This window comes from Notechis scutatus, chromosome 1 (assembly GCF_049901735.1).
Source record: "Notechis scutatus isolate UNSWTSFEM ecotype Mainland chromosome 1, rNotScu1.2, whole genome shotgun sequence".
In the NCBI taxonomy this organism is placed as follows: Eukaryota; Metazoa; Chordata; class Lepidosauria; order Squamata; family Elapidae; genus Notechis; species Notechis scutatus.
The window spans coordinates 39,847,150-39,862,082 of record NC_142009.1 but is presented as its reverse complement, the minus strand read 5'-3'; the positions used below and the strand labels follow the sequence as shown (position 1 = coordinate 39,862,082).

General features: G+C 38.6%; 1 protein-coding gene across 3 annotated transcripts in view; it reads left to right on the top strand.

Moving 5' to 3' along the window:
- The first annotated feature begins 1,673 nt into the window (after positions 1 to 1,673).
- FOXN2 (forkhead box N2) overlaps positions 1,674 to 14,933 on the top strand; it is a 49,808-nt gene continuing 36,548 nt past the window's right edge. Inside the window, exon 1 of one of the 3 annotated variants that reach the window (XM_026684772.2) lies at positions 1,674 to 1,839. The gene's annotated coding sequence lies outside the window, so the exon portion shown is untranslated. Of the gene's footprint in view, positions 1,840 to 2,180; positions 2,245 to 2,420; positions 2,753 to 14,933 lie in introns of those variants that run through there. The other 2 variants (XM_087961423.1, XM_087961412.1) reach the window with 2 other exon arrangements.

The window sequence follows — 14,933 nt, the reverse complement described above, 5'->3', positions numbered from 1 at the left end:
ATGATAGGTTCCCATACTCATAAAGACTAAAGTGAAGTTTAAGCATAATCTGACTGGAAAATTAATCAAATACTATAGCTTATCTTCTGTATATAATAGAACAGTACTCTCATGATGTAAATATACTGATTATGTCACTTATTTCTTGTCATTTTATTTTATTGCCCCCATGTTTAAATGTAGAAAGATATTTCTGAAATCTTGTATCATGCATGGAACCTGAGAATGTAAACAAACAGTACCATATATTGACCTGAACAAGTGCAATGCTCTTGGAAAGCTGAAAGTACAGGACAACATAGAGCAAATACCTGTGTATGATGATGCAGGGTTGTTAGAACCTTTAGTTTCTTGTTCTGTTGCTTGCCATATTTTCATATATTCCATCAATTCCCATAGCCTTCTCATTGAGGAACGAGTGGAGTGCTGATCTAATTTCATCCTCTAGCATTAGATATTCACGTAAATAGGACATGTCTTCTAGGGTATCTTGGATGTTAACATCTCTAATATATACAATTTCACTACACTCCTTTAGTCCTTGATTGATCTTCCTTGAATCAGGTAGTTCTCAACATAAGACTGGAATGGAGCCTGGAATAAATAATGAAGGTTGTAAATCTTAACTCAAGGCACCGTGACCAGACCTAATTAAAAAAATTTTTTTACAGCAACTGTTAAGCAAATATGGCAGTCATTAAGTGAACCCAGCAGTCATTAAACAAATCCATGTATTCCTACAGGTTTTTTTTTTCTGAAAATAGGAAAAATATTGTAAATTGCAGTAACTTGATCGTGGAAAGCTGCAACCGGCAGTAAAGGTGAGCTAGTTGCCATTCATCTGATATATAGTCATGTGACCACAAGGCACATTCAGCTGTCAGATCTTTGGAATTTGTAAATAGCTGGGGAGGTCTGTTGTAACTTTAAATGGTTGTTATGTGACCAGTCATTAAGCAAATCACCTATCTCATCTTTTCTTTAAAATGTCTGTTTGTTCTGACATCTAGTTTGCTTTCTTCTGTTTCTTCATCTTTCATGGTTTCTCTTTCACATTTATCCTTAACATCCTCTTTAAACTTATTTGTAGTTTCTCTGCTTCCCAATCAATGAGGTTCAGGACTTCCTGATATTCTCCTTGCAAATGAATATATATAGTGAAGATCATGCCATGGAAATTGGTCGCTGTCTTGGAACTTTCATGATTTATGATCTGTTCCACAGTCAGTCCCTGGCCATGTTTTTACTTTTATATATAACTGAACTCTTCCATCTCATTCTCCCAAATAATATGGCCAATTACAGTAATATATTAATTCCACTTTTGTAATAGACAAACTTTAAGGATGTTCCCTGAATGAACTGATTTAAGGTCAAGGTGTGGAAGGAACTAGCCTTTTTATTTTTCTTCAGAGGACCACGGGGTGCCGGTTGCGTGTGCATACTTACAGGCATTGACATTAAGTAAACGCTCCCCACCCCGACAAAAAGTACCAGCCCGCCCTTTTTCTTTCGAATGAATTCGGCTCTTCTGTCCCAGGAGAAGCGAGAAACGGAGTCGGCCCATTTACAATAAAGGGAGGCGAAAGTTGGCGGTGAGCAAGGAAGGTTAGCATGCGGGTAGAAGAGAAGGAGGAGGAGTTAATGGCTCGGACGCCTTGTTGCTATGGGGAGACAGAGGGAGGAGGTGGCTCCGCCGCTGCTGTTGCTGCTTCGCAGGGCAAGGAAAGCCAGAGGCGGCGACGCTGCTGTTCTGTGACACATTTCCCATATTGCTGCTACTGCTGCCATTTTGTGCCCCCATCCTCTCCCCCCCCATACGCCTGCTTCATGAGTACAGTGAGTTGGAATATTTCCTTTATTAACTATTTCTGGGGAAAGTGGGCGGGAATCAAATATCATTTCTTTCATTTCCCCACTCCCCAAATCTGGGATTTTCTGTTCTTTCCATTTATTTTAACTTCCAAATCCTTAAAAATGCTAAGTTTTAGCTAGTCTCTTTCTCTCTCTTTTCCTTTTCCCTCCTTTTTTTTTTTTTTTTACAAAAAATATATTTCCAGATGTGGGGCTAAGATGTGTCGGAGGAAGACGCCGTCTGAGCTTTTCATCCCTCGGTTGCACAATGTGAGCTGGGTAACGCGGAGGCTTAAATTGCGCCGCTGGCGTGCTTGCGTGTCTCCGCGCGCTCCGGCTAAAGATTTAATTCGGACAAGGGGTGGAATCGAGCAAAGGCTACAAATGGAGGTGGGGGAGCCCGTGTGTCGAAGATCTGTGTAAATTGGAGTTTGTACCTCCGGAGGCTCTATTTGCCCATCTGAGAGGGAAAAACATTTGCATGGCCAAGCCAGAGCTTTGTGGCCTCTTTGCTGGGGGGGGGGAGGAGGAGGAGAGAAAGATTAAGAATTTCAGAGAAGCGACTTGAAGGAAGAAGGGTCGCTTTCCGCAAGCCGCGAAGTAGGGCTTCTTCCAGCCAGTTTTGCAGAGGCCAGAGGTTGTTTGGACGGGGGGGAGAGAGAAAGACTTTCGCTTGATTGGCAGTTAGCATTTTGCATGGCAGGAGCGATGGTCGGTCTGCCCGACGGCTCAAATGGGACGCGGGGGAGAAGTGAAATTAAACGAGAAGGGCATGTGAACAGGCTAGAAAGGCTTGTTTTCTGGCTGAAGGGGAACTACTGGAGACGGTTTGTGCCTGTTGATCGAAGAAACGGGAGACCAAACGGGGAATAGCCTTCCAATCGCCTCGAAACAACTGGTAATGTCTGAGCATTGATAGGACCTGCTGCGAGTTGTACTCCGGAGGCGTTGCGGCGTCTATTCGAGGGAAGAGTTTTACGGCTTCGAGAGTAGGGGGAGGGGGGAGGGGAAGGGAAGCTGAGTTTCCGTGGCGGTGAGGAAAACGCTGAGTCTTTTCCGCGATCGGGGAACTGGCTTTAAGACTCTGGGGACTTCCCTCGGGCTGCTCAGCTGTCGCAAATATCTCCTTTCTTCTCCCCCTGGACTTGGCGTTGCTCTCGTGGGAGATCCGCTGCCATGTGGCTGTTCCTTCTCTCTACGGACGGTCCTAATAAAGAGTGGGAAAGGTTAATATAAGCCTGAAAAGCAAGCAGGGAGGAAGGGTCAAGCTCGTCAGTTTCCTTCCGTGTCAAGTTGTACGGCTAAAATCTCTCGAGCAGATTGCAGGAAACTTAAAAAGCCCTTGGAAGTTACATTTCTTCCCGTTTAAAGTAGGATTCTCCCCTCCCCTCCCTCCCCCTTGGCACCGGCTGCGATTTGTTTAGTTCCGCCACTTTTGCTTCCCCCATTTTGGTTTGAGACTGTGACAGCCACGTGGCCGGCAAAGCCTTGCGCAGGGAGAGGCGGCCATGGGGTCACACGGGCGGCTGTGGGAGCGTGTGGCTGTGTGTAAGCAGCTCAACACAAAGCCAGGCACACAGAGTAGAGCTCCTCCTCCTCCAGGGGAGCTTAAGAACGGGAACACCCCCCCTTCATGCAATCTCTGCAATATTGCATGGACCCCTCCTTCCTCTGTGCCGCTTTTCTTTGCTTCCGGCTGCTAAAAAAATAATGCAAACTCTTTATTGATAAAACTGAATGGAAGGGCAGGAAACAAACTTGCACCCGTTTCGTTTTGATTGTGCAAAGGGGTAGAAAGAATAGCAATCTCCCCTTGAAAATTGTTAAGTGCCCAATTGCAAACATATTTGAAATATTTATAAAATACATCCTCAGTTTTAAACACACTTAAACCCCACCTCTGTACGTATGAAACAGAGAACTTAGTGAAACAATGGTCTACTATTGTTCTTTTCTAATAGCCCTGAACACGAATGGAGAAAACAATCTAAGCCATCTGAAGCCATTTCTACAAATTGGAGGTTGTTGCATTGTTATCTAGAAGATGAGAGTACTTTTCCCTCTTCCTCAAAGATTTTATTTTGCAGATAAATGGCATGTATCTACTCTTTTGAAATACATGTTATGTTAAAGTACAATATTCCTTTTAATTTATTAGCACAATTTATGTGCTGTTCAACCAAAATAAGGTTCTAAGCAGTTTACCATTTACTTAGTTGTGTTTATTTTTTATTGTATCTGTGATGAAAAAATTGCAGCAATTTTTTATTTAGAATTAGAAAATGCAGTTGAGAATACTTGACATATTTTTAATGTTCCCCCCTCATAGCCATTAATTACCATATTAAACCATTCATTTTCATATCTGATGTACTGAAATACAGTAATCTCAAAAAGCAATTGCGCCCGAGAATTTTGGTGTTATATTTGCTCAGGTGCAAAGGGCACCAAATGGGGAGAAGGCTGAACTAGTCTACACCCTAAATAACACAGCATTAATTTTCTTTACTGAGTAGTGAGAAGCTGGGAATATGACTTCCCAGTATTGAAATATGGAATGTACTTCTAAAGCAGTGTAGTTCATGCCACTATTTAGGAAGATGGGAAAAACCTTGTTCACTAAATTTTTAACAACTGTTCATAATGATAGGTTTTAATTTTGGCTTTAACTGCATTTTGTTATGATGTTCACTATTATTATTGAAAGTCATCTTGAACTTTGGAATAAGCAACATTTCATCTACTAAATATAAGTACTCACTTTTGTAAGAATTTGGTTACTTACTAAGCTTCTCAACTTCCAGTTGGAAAAAAGGTTGTATAATTCATAAATTCTTTCTTTCATTACAGATTATTAGATGATGTTCTTTTCAGCTGGCTTGCATTATGTCACTTATGAATGAGGGTTTCTCTATAACGTTTATCATGTTCTCTAACAGCAACTATAACAGTGGTTGTTTCCATCCCATTGTACTATCTGACTGCCATGGTTGTAATAATAAATAATGAATATTAATGGCAATCTTTAAAGGAAGAGTTGTCATTTGCTGCAAACTGAGTTTATATCTAAATGATGGCATGTGTGCAATGACTCTATAGGGCATACTCCACCTTATATACCTGTATCCTGATTTCTAATGTCATTTGTGTCATGGCTGCATGTTTTATCATTCATTCCCCCCCTCCCCTGTGGTTTGATGTTGGTAAACTACCATTCTCCAATCATAGTTGACAGGCCCTGTTTGAATCTTAGTGCTTTACCAGTGCTAATATGGAAAAAGTTCCTTGAAGATAAAAAGTTTTAAAATCACATGGGCAAATGACTTAAGTAACAGTAATTGTGTAGATAATATCCAAAAAGCTTTTTGCACAGTGCTGTATGCATCCACTCAAGTGTGTTCCATTGAATTCAGAAAAGCAATTAAGTATGCATAGGACTGCACATCCAAACTGTTTTGAATCATAAAAATGTATAATCTTCAAAGGGAACAAAAATCCCTGTTGTAACTAGGGAAATGAACAATTGTGTAGCACAGGCAATGGGTTTTTAATAAGTACTAGAATTTGGAGCATGGGAATGCCAGGAGAGCAATCATGACCTTGTATTGGAGTTTTTCTTACCTTTATACATTACATTGTCCAATATTTCAACTCCATCTAGACACAAAAGTAATTTGGCAGGCAATTTCCTCACATTGTCTTGATATGTTTGATGTGTATGAGCCTGTAAGTCTGAACTACTTACGTTACTGTTTCTAGTATCTTGACAAGATCTTTTGCATTTTCACAATCAACTTGATCTTTCCCTAAAAGGGAGATATTTTATTAGACAAAATAACATTGTTTTTCTTCTAAGCCTCATGAAGAAAATCTGAATAAAATTATATAATAGCAGAGCTGTACATAGTTGGGCAAAAAATATTTAAGTTTCACAGAGCCAATACAATTTTCTAATAGCCTAGTATCTATTCTGCTTGCTCATTGTGGAATATAGGCAGAACTATTTTTCATTCCATGTTGAAACTGAGGGAATCAAGCATCTGGTTGGCTGTAATACAGCCAACAGTTGTAAACCAGTCTTAACTTATCCTATGTTATGTTATATCTTGAATCCAAGTCCATACCTGCTACATAAAGTTAATTACCCTGTGTAATTGTTCCTTTTTTGATCTGAAACAAAATATGGTATGGTCCACCCTCAGAGCTATTTGGCTTTGCTTGTAGGGCCTCAAAGAGTTGCAGTGATTTGCTGTATAGCAGGGATGTCAAACTTAATTTCATTGAGGGCCACATCAGGGTTGTGTTTGATCTCAGGGGCCGGGCTTGGCGTGCTCAGTGTGGGCATGGCCAGTTCTATGTCACTCGTGTCAGGGGTGCCTGTGGTCACCCGAGCACTCTGCCAGCGAAACCGGGCTTTTGAGCTCTATTTGCGGCAGTGGCGGCCTCCTGCAACCCTCTGCCAGCGAAACCAGAGCTTGGGAGGGTCTCGCACGTGTCCCTCCCAAGCTCCACTTTTTCTGGCAGAGGCACCGTGGCCTGGTCCTTTGCTATTTCCAGAGCGGCCCTGTGGGCTAGATCTAACCCCTCCGCAGGCCAGATCTGGCCCATGGGACTTGAATTTGACACCCCTGCTTTATAGCAAATTAAATGGACATAAGGTTTTTGGAATTGTTCTTATCTAGTTGGATAAGAGGTTGGAAATGGGGAAAAGTCGCTCACGGTCACTATTTTTGTTTCCCTCTTTGCATTTTAGGACTATTAGAGTATAGTTGCATACTACAGAGTTCACTGTTTGTTAGGTTTGATATTATACAGGGAGCTCTCATGGAAGTAGAAGTCATCAGACATTTCCCTGGATTATAAAGACTGGGGAGATTGTTTTCCTCTTTATGTGCAGAACTATAACCACATAAGTCTGTAAGTGACCATCACTGAGGATGAGGGATGATTTTCTAATTTGTCTGGCATGCTGATCAAAACACCATGCTGACTTTTTGCTACAGATAAATCTTTATTTGTTACCTTTTTTTGCTGCCTATCACTGTGGGGCTACTATGTCTATAAAATCTCAAAACCAGAATAATTAGCACCACAAAATCAAAGAGTTCTGGAAGGGACTATTGGCCATTGGATTCAGTCCTCTAACTTGTGGGCATTTTGAGATGTATGTTCTCTTGTACATCTTTTGGACAACTTGTATCTATTTATTTTGTAAATCTTGTACATTTGAATCTCAGAAAAAAAATCCCCAAACCAGCAATCATGTTAATTTTGTATTTATCATATTTGCATGCTGTCAACTCCCAACCTCTCTGGTTGGTTGCTTTTGTGCTGCCTTCTGGGAAATGGGTGCATTGTGACAAAACAGCCATTTTGTGGGAGCATTTACAGCATAATCGGAAAATTACAGATATACATGTCAGTCCAAAAACACTATTCCTACTCTGTGCTCAGCCACTACTGAGATGGGATGGTTATAGGCATTCTTGGAGCCTTTTCGGGCTTCACAGAGTTTTTCCAAATAGAGCTATGGTTTTGCAAGTCAAGTTGTATGTGTATTTTGGTTTTTCATGCCCATGCATTTGCTCTATCCATTCCAGTAGATGTTTGCATATACAGCAAAGCAAAATCATCACAAATTACTGCCTGTCTGTGGTTATACATTTTATCAAACAAATGATGGCTATGTGTGTTGGCAGAAGGACACATTTATAGTCAGGCTCAATAGTTGTCCAAAAATAGAATATACTATTTTCTTCCAAGTTTTGCTAGAATCTGAGCCTGACATTCTGAAAAGTTACAGCTGGTGGGATGAATGGAAACGTTCGGTTGCATATATAAAAAAACAGATTTATGCTATTGAAAGATACTTAATTTAACATTTTAATTGGTAATGTCATTAGTTTAGCCCATGATTTATGTTAATGTTTCAGGAACTAGAAATGTTTAGGTGTTGATTCACTTGAGCCTTTAAAATCAACTGGAAACACCATTTTTTCCTTGTTATTTTCCTGCTGAAAATCACTTAATGAAAAAAAAAATCACATATTGTGCATACCCATGGCTTATTGAAAAATTGGATGAACTAATTCTTAGCCCAGTGGGACTACTTTTAAGTCTAGCTGTTAATTTTGACATTGAAACAATTAATTCTGATGCAGCTTTTTCCAAATTTCCACTCAGACCCTGTCTCCACTATAGAGTGTTATCTGCCCATTCTTGAATTAGCAGGAAAGAAAAACTGATTGTCCCCTTCAGCTCTGCTACCTCACTTTCATCCAGCATAATGCATAACAAAGCATTTTAAGTTTCATATAACTTGGAATTATCTTCAGATGGTGTGGGGGGAAGAAGAAGGAAATTTCCTTGCTGGAGTGGGAAGAAGAAGGAAATTTCCAGATGTATACAGGTAGGCTTCGATTTATGACCACAGTGGAGCCCAACATTTCTGTGGTTAAGTGAGGCATTTGTCAAGTGAATTTTGCCCAATTTTATGACCTTTCTTGTCATGTTTGTTAAGTGAATCACTTCTGTTGTTAATTTAGTAACAGGGTTATTAAGTGAGTCTCCCTTCCCTGTTGACTTGGCTTATGAAAGGTTGCAAAAGCTGATCACATAACCCTGAGACACACTGCAGCTGTCATCAGTATGAGTCAATTGCCAAGCCTCTTAATTTTGATCACATGACCACAGGGATGCTGCAGTGGTTGTGTGAAGAACGGTCGCAACTGAAAAACATTCATTCCCAGTTAGCTAGCTTCTTTGCTAACAGCATTATACTTCCAAGACTATTTTTCATAGTTGGTTTTGCAACAGTCCTTATTTTTAATTGCTAAATAAGGTTTACAACAAAAGATGGGTACATATAAGCACATACAAGCCGTTTTTAAAAATGGACCAGCCACCTGATGCTTATGGGGAAAAGGCTGACTGTTGACATGTCTCATTAATAATGCAAATGGCAAAGCTGAGTGCATATCCTGGATGTGTTTAAAATTTTAAGACCGATTTAACTATCGGAAGGTTTTGCCATCAGGCAACAGAGAAATAACAACTTGGATCTTTTGGTCCTCTGATGTTGAGCAATATTCCAGTATGCACAGTTTTGTCTGGTCGACTGGTATGCCAGCTTGCCTAAGCCTATGATGGAGAGGTAGGTTTTTATCCCTGAGGAGAACATAATGTTTCAGTTGTCTTGGATACATGGTGGTGTAAGTGGGATTGTAATGAAGTATAGGGTCTCTGCAGTGCATTTTGGGATTAAAATCTGACCTTTGATCCCAGTAGCAGCTCAAGTGAGATGGGTGGTATATACTAGCACATAGGTGTTAAATTCTGAGAACAAAGGGAAGAAGAAATGAATATAATTCTTTGCCTTAAGTATTTTGCATTTTTCTAGAATGTATCCTACTTTCTGTGAATGATTGTTCTTGAGCTTATGGCTAAGCAAAATGAAGCTTAAATTGCTTATTGAGGTTTTTCTCTGTTCACATGCTGTGCTTCACTAGAACATTAAGGTATCAGAATGAAATGGGCATTGATTTCAATGAAGCTGCATCTACTTTGAAAGTTGGAAGGTAAAATACGCTAATGAGCTGTCAAGATGCTGAATATCAGGATAGATTCAGTCTCTATGATCAAGCTAACATTCTGTGTTTCAGGCTCAAATATAGTTGAACCCATAAATTTTATTTGTCAAATGCACATACAGTATGCAAGCAGACTGAATTCACATGTCAAGCTAAACCATCATGTGCTTGTTTGATTTTGGCTTAGTTTGTTGGATGAATCCAGTCATTCTAAATTACGATTTAGGTTATTGTAAAATTCTATCAATCAGTAAACCATAGCCCTGAAGTGAACCCTATGGTTGAACTTCACCATATTCTTCATTCACATTATCCTAAAAAGTATTCAGAGTTCCACTTGTTGGTTGTGGATTGCTCTCTATATGAAAATCCTAGCTGCCTTATAGTGCTATTTCAGCTGTCTCTTGTTTATCACATGGAATTCCTCCCTTATTTTGTTAAACTAGTTCAGGCTGGAACAAAAACAAGTTTTATGTGATGTCACTTAATAATTACAGGTTTGGTAACAATCCTCCTCTTCCTTCCCTGCCCCCACTTGCACTCTTCTGCACACACACGCCCTAAAAGCATCGTAACATAATGCACTCTAGCATTACATGCCAAAGGTTTAAGTGTTGGTAATGAGGGCACAGTCCATTTGTTCAGAGGCTGATTGGAACGTGCAATGCTGAGCAAGCAGGAAGTCATGGAAGCTGAACATGACACTATTCGGAATGCAGCACACTTGTTAGCTTCAGCCTTCCCAGGATGACTTATTTTATTTTACTTTATTTTGTTTTGTTCATATTTCTTATTTCTAAACCATCCATCTCTTTCAAAGAGGGGCTCTGATGCCCAGACCATGGGCAAGGAAGTGAGAGGATACTTCCACTGGAAAGAAAAAATCCTACCTAAGACATAACATGAGGTAAAATATACCGGTACTTTCTTGGACAAAGTTTTGTAATTTGGATTTTTAAAAACACATATAGAATATCTGCTTAGTGAAAATAATTAGGAATTTGATAATTACTCATGCTACTACTTTAGCTGTGCAGTTCCAAAGCTGTAATTGGCTTTTCAAAAAGAAAAAGTCATAGTGACTATCCCTCACAAACAAGCAGGGGGAGAAAAATGCTCTGTTGCTTGGAGGCACTGAAAAGTGTTTCCAATTCAAGAACATCTGTTTGAACTGGAACAGTTAGCCCTTCCCTATGTGATGCCCTCCCAATTGGACCACGAGTCTTCTAATTCTGTTCTGTGTGATTATATTAGCTGGGAATTATGTGGAACGTCATATAATAGTTGGAGGATTCTTAATTGGAGAAAACTGGACTAGGCTGGACAGATATTCTGACCTGATCAAATGTCTTTTTGTGTTCTCTGATAAGATGGGGAGTGTATCCTAGTTCACAGGCTTTCTCTAACCTTCCCCTAGCAATCTGTTTCTCTTTGTTCAGTTTGCTTATTTTCTAATTTGGCATCGTGAATAAACTGTTGTTAGGGCTAACTTGGATTATACTTTGAAGCTATGGTAGCTTCAAAATCATAGCGTAGTGCAGAGATGTGCCATTTTGATTTGGCAGAAGCTTTAAACTTCTGTGTGTTGGGCTGAAATTCTGCAGAAGGAGAAAGGACAGACCGAATAGGTGAGCAGGACACAACCTGAATTTCATTTTGTTTAGTTTTAGTTTTATATCTGCTAAAATTGAAGGTATTTTTTGAACAAGTTCTGGGACTTGTTCTTTTGTACTTTCAGTTTTTTGCATACCTGGCTCAAGAGTTAACACTAAATAGGTTTGCCAGTCTATTCACAGTATGGTCTACTATTACTTGATTAGTACAGACATCATGACTAACAAAGAAACTTAAGGGATTGGAAGACAGGAATGCATATTAACTGTTTAGAAATTTGAAATTATATACTTTATCATATCTGTTGTGTAGGTGGAAATGTTTCTGAAATCTATGTAAAATCAGTACTTTGAAAAATAATGTACAAAATAATAATACTGTAAAACAGCAACAGCTGGATTTATATTGCATGGCAATTTTTTTTTTATTTGAGACAGTAAATAGAAGTTGTGAAAAAGAACACTCTTTGGCTAATATTATTCCTTCCAAGCTGTTTGAAGCTAGGTGGCTTTATCAGCTCTCTGTGGCAAAGAATAACATTGCAGTTAGAGAGAAACATTACTAGGTAGCTAGAATTAAAATCCCTTCATTATTGTGAATTGTGAGAAAATCAGCCCTCTCTCAGCTCAGTACGTGGGAGAGAGACAGGGTGGTAAAAACAGCAACCTCCCAGAATGCTTTTTCTTCTGTGGATGTTCACATATGTAAAGTATGGTGTATTTTGCCACAAATCAGCTGCCAGTTAGGTTTGAAGAAATCACGGTGCCATTGCTATAGAAACCTGCACTTGATTAGATGTCATAACTCTGTTTGATTCACACTGATGTGCTCTAGGTTCCTACTGTGAAATGAAGACAGTATTTCTTTTATGTAGAGGAAGAATATAAATTCCGCTGCTTTACAGCTTACCAAATGACTTTGATGCAGAATTTAATCAAGGTGGGTTACAGCTAACCAGCAAGCAAGGTGTTGCTCTGCTGTAAGCTACAAGTTTAATACATTTGTGGTAAAGGTTTTTTGGTGTTTTAATTTAGAGAAAAACTGTGTATTACAGAGTTTATCTTTCCCATTGGGAAATGTGTTCTGATATAGAAAAAATAATTTCTTACATTCAAATGGAGGCATCTTTGACTGGGTCCAAACAATACTGAGCTTGTTTAGCAAAAAACTTGATGTTTATTAGACTTTTTCAGTTCACACTTTAATGTCACTAAAAGCATTGTGCATTACATTTACTTGTGATCCAACCATCTTTCTGGAAGGCCTTCTATTTTTTAAGAGCTTGGTGCATCCAATAGACCAGAATATATGTATCTCAGGATTGAGTTGTGGAGTCCTTGGTGATCTCTGAGTTTGGTTGTTTGCTTGCAGAAATTTCATTACCATATGGGTAATATTAATTCACTGATCAGTGCAACAGGCACCAGTGATGTTACCTGTTTGAATAATGAAATGTCTGTAGCAAAAAACCAAGCTCAGAGAACACCAAGGACTCCCGCAGCTTCGTGTATACTGGCTATAGAAGATGTTTCCTTTCACTGTTGGCAAGTCAGATTTTGACAGCAAAGCATACCTAAAGTGCGGACATCAAAGTGGTGAGCACTGAACATAGTGAAATTGTGTAAACATGGTGTGTAAATTGTGACTAGCCATCGTCTCAGTTATGCAGCATTTAGTTATTGATAGATTTACTACATTTATTGTTGTTTCTTGGTAGTTTAATATGATCATAAGCATTATCTTTTAAGACCTTTATTTTGAAATAGAAGCAGATATACTGCCAAACCACAGTGCAGGTGAGTAGTAGCAATATCATGTACTGCTAGTCTATTAGTATTTTCATGCGTAAGCCAGTTAACACTTTCCATGGCCAATTTTTTTTCACTTCATACCCTGCACTTAGTATTTTTTGTTGAGAATGTATTGTGATGGTACATTTCCATCAAGCCAACCAATAGTTCTTTAAATGACTCCCTGTTGTATTAAAGATGATGTGGATCTGTCTTCAGTGCTCTAAATGGAAGCATGTGGCCAGTGAAAGCTGAACATTAACTCTGAGATGAAAATGATAGGTCATCTTAACTTACATTGGTTGTATTTCTGATTTCTCAAAATCAGAGGAGTGCATAATACGTTTTTGTGATGTCACCCACCTGTGCCTTTTGGGAAATTGCAGCTAATTCCAAAGGGTTAGCTTAGGAGATTCCTCCAGTTTTAATATCATTAGACTAATAGCTTGTAATTGTTGTAAGAATTATTAACAGTTGGAAAGATAGGGGAAGTTTCTTTTTATCTGCAGTTGACTGAGATGAGCACCGTCCCCTAGAGCTGGAAACAACTAGCACATATGTGCGAGGGGAACCTTTGCCTTATAAAAGGCTAACTAAACTAGCATCCTAAATACATTATGGAGTTTAATACATAAACTGTATACAGGTAGGTGTCAATTAGTACTGATAATGAATCTCATGAAATGCTTGTATTATTTGAATTTGCACAAGTCAGACTGATATTTCTATGGAAAATAAGATAATAGGTCCCAGTTCAAAGAAAATAGGCAATGAAAAAATTTAAATATAATTTTTATATGTTTATGAATGAAATATAAAAAAAAATCAAATATATATATATATTTACAACTTAAGTATATTTTTGCAAGGTCACAGAGTAGTTATAGAAAACAAAATAAAACAAAAAAACCTCTAAATATAATTTCTAAAGATAAGTCTAGACTGACAAAAACATCTTTAACATATAACGCAGGAAGTCAGAGCGACATTGTTACTAATATCTTTCAGTCATTTTTTGGTGTGGTTTTAGCATTTTTATTGCTTTCTAATGGATTATAGATCTCATAAATATTTAAAATAAACACATCAAGCAAACAAAGGACATGCTGGACAATAAACCCATTTTTCCAATATTCTGCTGTAGTTCTTCAAAATAAATCTCATCTTTTCTGAGCTTTCTCCAACAGAATCTTCCTTTTCTCCATTTTGCTCAAACAATGATTATACTCTAAAACAGTGGTTCCCAACCTTTCTAGCTCTGCAGATTGGCAGTTGTCAAACGGAGCTTTGCACACTCACCCACTGCTTGTGTGGCCCAGTTCCCATGGACCTGGGTTGGGAACTTCTGCTCTAAGGGATCTGAGATAACTCATCATGTCCAACTCATGAGACAATCCGCCATGGAACAATTCAATCCTGTATTAATCATTTCATTCAGTTATTTTTATTACTGGTGACCATGTTTTCACCAAAATTATTGTAGTGCTTGTATTTGACTTTATTTTATTATTATTGGCCAAGGTTCTGTGAAAATTAATTTAGCTTTTGTATTTGTTAAACTGTCGGATGGCAAGTTGTCTCACCGCGAGTTGGCCATGGCAAATTGTGCCATTCTGCCCTCTAAAAACCTCAGTGACAATCGCAGATGTGCTACCCTCAATTGTGGGTGTGCTAGCCTTGCATTAACTGGATTTTGGTTGGCATTATACAATAGGGATTTTTTTTCCCTATCTTGTCTAAGATAAAGATAAATTTCTGGAAATTTAAAAGTTTGCAAATAGTTTGTAAACATTGCTAACTAAATAAAAGTGTTGCCTGTGTGGATTTTGGACTAGATTATGGATGTTTTAATAATCCTGATCTACCTTGCAAGTTTATACTAGTTGCTGGAGTAATTAGCTTGTCTGCTTTGAATGTTCAAGCTGTTAGGATAGTAAATGTTATAATCATAATCACCAGAATAAGCATATTTTGCCATTTTGAACTTTTGCTTTGAGGGTGCTATGAGCTCTTGATTTTCTTTTTGTGGCAATAATATCCTCTGAGCACTAAGGAATGGAAAACTTTGTAGAGATTTTTCCTTTGC